The sequence below is a fragment of the Neofelis nebulosa genome, chromosome 7, assembly GCF_028018385.1.
Source record: "Neofelis nebulosa isolate mNeoNeb1 chromosome 7, mNeoNeb1.pri, whole genome shotgun sequence".
NCBI classification, from domain to species: domain Eukaryota; kingdom Metazoa; phylum Chordata; class Mammalia; order Carnivora; family Felidae; genus Neofelis; species Neofelis nebulosa.
This window is the reverse complement of record NC_080788.1, coordinates 58,058,574-58,065,869: the sequence shown is the minus strand read 5'-3', so window position 1 is coordinate 58,065,869 and position 7,296 is coordinate 58,058,574.

Sequence of the window (7,296 nt, the reverse complement as noted above, 5' to 3'; positions counted from 1 at the left end):
TCAAGAAACAAGAAAAATCCCAAATACAAAACCTAACAGAACACCTAAGAGAACTAGAAGCAGAACAGCAAAGACATCCCAAACCCAGCAGAAGAAGAGAAATAATAAAGATCAGAGCAGAAATAAACCATATAGAACCTAAAAATAACTGTAGAGCAGATCAATGAAACCAAGAGTTGGTTTTTTGAAAAAATAAACAAAATGGATAAACCTCTAGCCAGGCTTCTCAAAAAGAAAAGGAAGATGACCCAAATAGATAAAATCATGAATGAAAATGGATTTATTGCAACCAATCCCTCAGAAATACAAGCAGTTATCAGGGAATACTATGAAAAATTATATGCCAACAAACTGGACAACCTGGAAGAAATGGACAAATTCCTAAGCACCCACGTGCTTCCAAAACTGAAACAGGAAGAAATAGAAAACTTGAACAGACCCATAACCAGCAAAGAAATTGAATCAGTTATCAAAAATCTCCCAGCAAATAAGAGTCCAGGACCAGATGGCTTCCCAGGGGAATTCTACCAGACATTTAAAGCAGAGATAATACCTATCCTTCTCAAGCTGTTACAAAAAATAGAAAGGGAAGGAAAACTTCCAGACTCATTCTATGAAGCCAGCATTACTTTGATTCCTAAACCAGACAGAGATCCAACAAAAAAAGAGAACTATAGGCCAATATCCCTGATGAATATGGATGCAAAAATTCTCAACAAGATACTAGTAAATCGAATTCAACAGCACATAAAAAGAATTATACACCATGATCAAATGGGATTCATTCCTGGGCTGCAGGGCTGGTTCAACATTCGCAAATCAATCAACATGATACATCACATTAATAAAAGAAAAGATAAGAACCATATGATCCTGTCAATCAATGCAGAAAAAACATTTGACAAAATCCAGTATCCTTTCTTAATAAAAACCCTCGAGAAAGTCGGGATAGAAGGAACATACTTAAACATCATAAAAGCCATTTATGAAAAGCCCACAGCTAATATTATCTTCAATGGGGAAAAACTAGAGCTTTCCCCCTGAGATCAGGAACACGACAGGGATGTCCACTCTCACCGCTGTTGTTTAACATAGTGTTGGAAGTGCTAGCATCAGCTATCAAACAATAAAAGGAAATCAAAGGCATCAAAATTGGCAAAGATGAAGTTAAGCTTTCACTTTTTGCAGATGACATGATATTATATATGGAAAACCAGATAGACTCCACCAAAAGTCTGCTAGAACTGATACATGAATTCAGGAAAGTCGCAGGATACAAAAACAATGTACAGAAATAAGCTGCATTCTTATACACTAACAATGAAGCAACAGAAAGACAAATAAAGAAACTGATCCCATTCACAATTGCACCAAGAAGCATAAAATACCTAGGAATAAACCTAACCAAAGATGTAAAAGATCTGTATGCTGAAAACTATAGAAAGCTTATGAAGGAACTTGAAGAAGATACAAAGAAATGGAAAGACATTCCCTGCTCATGGATTGGAAGAATAAATATTGTCAAAATGTCAATACTACCCAAAGCTATCTACACATTCAATGCAATCCCAATCAAAATTGCACCAGCATTCTTCTAGAAGCTAGAACAAGCAGTCTTAAAATTTGTATGGAACCACAAAAGGCCCCGAATAGCCAAAGTAATTTTGAAGAAGAAGACAATCCCAGACTTTAGCCTCTACTACAAAGCTGCAATCATCAAGACAGCATGGTATTGGCCCAAAAACAGACACATAGACCAATGGAATAGAATAGAAACCCCAGAATTAGACCCACAAAAGTATGGCCAACTAATCTTTGACAAAGCAGGAAAGAATATCTAATGGAAAAAAAAAACAGTCTCTTTAACAATTGGTGTTGGGAGAACTGGACGGCAACATTCAAAAGGATGAAACTAGACCACTTTGTCACACCATTCACAAAAATAAACTCAAAATGGATAAAGGACCTGAATGTGAGACAGGAAACCATCAAAACCCTAGAGGAGAAAGTAGGGAAAAACCTCTCTGATCTCAGCCGCAGCAATTTCTTACTTGACACATCCCCAAAGGCAAGGGAATTAAAAGCAAAAATGAACTATTAGGAACTCATGAAGATAAAAAGCTTCTGCACAGAAAAGGAAACAATCAACAAATCTAAAAGGCAACCAACGGAATGGGAAAAGATATTTGCAAATGACATATCGGACAAAGGGCTAGCATCCAATATCTATAAAGAGCTTGCCAAACTCCACACCCAAAAAACAAATAATCCAGTGAAGAAATGGGAAGAAAACATGAATAGACACTTCTCTAAAGAAGACATCCGGATGGCCAACAGGCACATGAAAAGATGCTCAACGTCACTCCTCATCAGGGAAATACAAATCAAAACCACACTCAGATACCACCTCATGCCAGTCAGAGTGGCCAAAATGAAGAAATCAGGAGACTATAGATGCTGGCGAGGATGTGGGGAAACGGGAACCCTCTTGCACTGTTGGTGGGAATGCAAACTGGTGCAGCTGCTCTGGAGAACAGTGTGGAGGTTCCTCAAAAAATTAAAAATAGACCTACCCTATGGCCCAGCAATACCACTGCTAGGAATTTACCCAAGGGATACAGGAGTACTGATGCATAGGGGCACTTGTACCCCAGTGTTTATAGCAGCACTTTTAACACTAGCCAAATTATGGAAAGAGCCTAAATGCCCATCAACTGATGAGTGGATAAAGAAATTGTGGTTTATATACACAATGGAATACTACATGGCAATGAGAAAGAATGAAATATGGCCTTTTGTAGCAACGTGGATAGAACATTATATCACTGTTATGCTACGTGAAATAAGTCAGGCAGAGAAAGGCAGATGCCATATATTTTCACTATCATATAGATCCTGAGAAACTTAACAGAAGACCATGGAGGCGGGGAAGGAAAAAAAAAGAGGTAGAGAAAGAGGGAGCCAAAACATAAGAGACTCTTAAAAACTGATAACAAACTGAGGGTTGATGGGGTGTGTGTGTGGGGGGAGGGTGGGTGATGGGTATTGCGGAGGGCGCCTGTTGGGATGAGAACTGGGTGTTTTATGGAGACCAATTTGACAATAAATTTCATATTAAAAAATAAAAAAAGAATTTAACAAAAATAAATAAATAAAAATTTTTTAAATTTATTTTGAGAGAGAGAGAGAGAGTGTGTGTGTGTGTGCATGCAAAGAGGAGAGGCATTGAGAGAAAGAGAAAGAGAGAGAGAGAGAGAGAGAGAGAGAATCCCAAGTAGGCTCTTTGCTGTCAGCACTAAGCCTTGATGCAGGGCTGGATCCAATAAACTGTGAGATCATGACCTGAGATGAAATCAAGAGTTGGAAGCTTAACTACCTAAGCCACCCAGGAGCCCCTTAAGATTATGTTTTCGAAGTTTACTTACGTTGATATGTATTTATATTGATAGCTCTGGTTAATTCATTTTAACAACTATGATAGTTGTTAAATAGTTTAACAACTATTCACTGTACAAGTATAAAATATTATTTTTTCCATTTTAAAATTGATAGACATTTCGGTTAATTCCAAATCTGTTCCTCTTTTAATCAATGACATTAATTATTCTTGTACATGTTCCTTCAGTACACATGCAAGAAATATGCTCTGGAACCTGACTAGAGATAGGAGTGTTAAGCTTCTGGGAAGCTTCTTTGACTTTATGAGATCACCAAATTGCTTTCCACTGTTCATACAACTTAAATTGTAGTATATGAAATTTTATATTATCCCACATCCTCAGCAAAACTTGTTATTATCAGGCTTTCTAGTTTTGTCAATATGAGAGATGTGAAATGCTAACTCAATTTTTTGTTTTAATTTGCAGTTTGCTGATTGCCAGTAAGCTCATTATGATATGAGTTCCAAATATTTTTCCAGCTTATCATTTGTCTTTTTATGCTTTGGTGATGGTGTCTTTCCAGTTTTTTTCCCCCAGTAATTTTTGCTGTTCTATTTGTAACTTAGGCTTTCTGTTTTGTGTTTACCCTTTTGTCCATTTTCTCCAGCTACTTACAGTGGATTCTTAACTCATTTTTTCCCAGTCTTCCTTTACTTTTTAATTTTTTTAAATATACATTTTTTTTTTTGAGATAAAGAGAGTTAGAGCATGAGCAGGGGAGGGGCAGAGAGAGAGGGAGACACAGAATCGGAAGCAGGCTCCAGGCTGTGAACTGACAGCACAGAGCCTGACACGGGGCTCAAACTCACAGACCATGAGATCATGACCTGAGCTGAAGTTGGACGCTCACCGACTGAGCCACCCAGGAGCCCCTCTTTAAATATACATTTAAGGCTTTGCTTCGGTTGGTCCTCAAAACTCTCCCCTGGAGACCATGATTCATACGATGCCAATTGAAACAGGAGGAGTTTTTGCAGGTATATAATATCGGTGGCTACCTAGGCTGCTGAGATGGTGGAGGAAGGTTTTGCATACATAGTATAAAGTTAATTGTGCTTAAGTTGGCATGCCCCGCCAGAGTGAACAAGTGCTTTTTTCCAATTAAGAAGTTTCAGTTCCACTCCCTTTAGGTTGTCTTTTTTGTGAAACTTCCTTTTTGTGGGTGTGAAAGGTCAGAATGGTTTAAAACATAGAAGTATGGCCATGCAACATTTCCCTCCTGAAACAAATGACTTAGTGACAGGGAGTTGCAAGCTAGTTCTACGGGAAGAAACCAGGCCCTTCCACTGACCAAGCTTAGTTTTTATTCTAACTACAAATAATGTTGAAACCTGATGGGCACCCATAAAACCATTTACCTTATGTATTTACAATGTACTGACTTACCTAGCAAGTTTCAGGCATTGTTTTATTTTGTTTTTGTCTTTTAAAAATATTTTAAGGGGCACCTGGGTGGTTCAGTTGGTTAAGCATCTAACTCTTGGTTTCAGCTCAGGCCATGATCTCATGGTTCATGAGATGGTTCATGGGATCAAGACCTGTGTTGGGCTTTGAGCTGACAGTGTAGAGCTTGCTTGGGATTCTCAGTCTCTCTCTCTCTCTCTCTCTCTCTCTCTGCTGCTGCTGCTCCCCTGTGCATTCTCTCTCTCACTCTGAAAATAAACATTAAAAAATGGTCAAAATGGCATTCTTTATTTAAAAAAAGATATTTTAAGATCCCAAACGTTTACCCAAGAGACCATAAGAAATCTTCCCCACACATCTTATAGAGCACAGTCTTGGCAGGTTTATTCATTTTGTTATTCCATTTAGATTGGTTTCCATTATTACAGTTTCATGGGTTTCAAATCATTTTAATCTTTGGCATCTTTGTCTGTCATCGTGTACCAGAAAATGTGAAAAAAATGCCTCTATTATGAGTAGAAAACCACTACTTTGTTTTAAATCTACAAACATGGATAACACAGAATAAATCCATCCATTCTGTGGACTCCATATATAATTTCTAAAGAAGGGATTATGAATCTAGAACCAAAGTCTCTACTGAAAGAAGGAAATATTTCATTGTTTACTGTCTTTCATTTCTTTTTTTTAAGAACCTAGATGTGTACATTTCATAAATGATAGTTGGAAATATGGCTTCTTGATCAACCATGGGAATAATTGGCCAATTTTCATAACTGAATGGTTTAATGGTCAACTTTTACTGCAAAAGTCATAAGGATTCTTTTCCCTAAAAGGTATAAATTGCAAATTTTATACATGTATGCTATTAATGAAGATTGAGTCCAGTGTTGTGCTCATAACTGTTTAAAAACTGGCTTTATGGAAGAAAAAAAAGTCCCATTTTTAGCACTTGCTGATTCTGAAGTGTAAGCACTCCCTCCAAGGCTGATTTCAAACCACCAGTGTGATGTCATTAAGGAAGGAGTTGGGAAGAGAGTCACATCAGTGCACTATTACATATATTTCTACCATACAGATTCCTTAGATGTAAATAACCTCAAGGACATAGGTAATAGTAAATGGATTAGGAAGCGATGAGTTTTAGGTGTATATTACCTTTGTTTTTAATATGATTTAGTTACTTGTAGGTTTATATAACTACTTGTTAATTAATGGCTGTCTTGAACAATCAATTCTTAAAATTCCTGACAACTTAGTGATTGGCTCTCATGAGCCAGTATGAGTGTCTTCAGGGCAGCACTAGTTGGGTATTTCTGTATCTATTTGGTTTTATTACCTGACTTCATAAACAGTTTATAACTGAAACATGAGAGTTGGGGTTTTCAGGGAATTATTTCTTTACCTGGTAAATACATTTCCTATTTCTTTTGGGAAAATAGATGTATTTTTTTTTTGCTTTCATTCTATTAATTTTCCATACTTTCTGGTAAACTTGTGATATATTTTCATTAGAAATTAATTAATTATAGGGGCACCTGGGTGGTTCAGTCGGTTGAGTGTCCAACTTCGGCTCAGGTCTTGATCTCACAGTCTGTGGGTTTGAGCCCCGTGTCGGGCTCTGTGCTGACAGCTCAGAGACTGGAGCTGCTTCAGATTCTGTGTCTCCCTGTCTCTCTGCCCCTCCCCTGATCATGTTCTGTCTCTCTCTCTCTCAAAAATAAACGTTAAAAAAAAGTAAATCAATTAATTATAATTTTACTACTACTTAAAAAGAAATTTTTTCCTGTCGCTGAATTTATATTCATATTAAATCTTTCCTTGAAGCAAGCAGATTTTATCATAATTAAAAAGAAAAATTAAAATTGTGATCCTTCATTGGTCAAATTTACTTCATTTTTATAAAGTTACTTAAATGGCTTAATTATTCCATTTTGGATTTTGAAAGGAAAAATGACAAAGAGCAAAAAATAAGGGCTTAGAAATCAAATTGTCTTGGATTCAAATCCTAGATCTGCTATTCACCAGCTGGGTGCACTTGAACAATGTAGTTCATTCTCTAAGTTCCTTTTCCTTCACATGAGAATAATAACACCTGCTTTGAGATTGTGTAGATAAGATTGATATATGTGCCTTTGAAACATGTGAACTCTGAACAAATGCTAGAGAGAGCTTATCAGCCTTTCCCTCTCTCTCTGAAATTCTGCACTGAATTTTGCATTTATTTACTTTCAAAATGAGAAAACGGTATTATGAGCACATGGTTAAACAAGAGTATAAAACAAAAATAAGTCTACCTCCTTTCCCAAACCCCCAGTCCTCCTCTCGAAAGGTACATCTTTCTACTAAATTCTTCCAATTTCCGGTTCTCTTTATGGAAATAATCAATGCACACTCATATGCAACTATGTATATGTGACTATTGAACATCTTGTTTTTTTACATAACAATA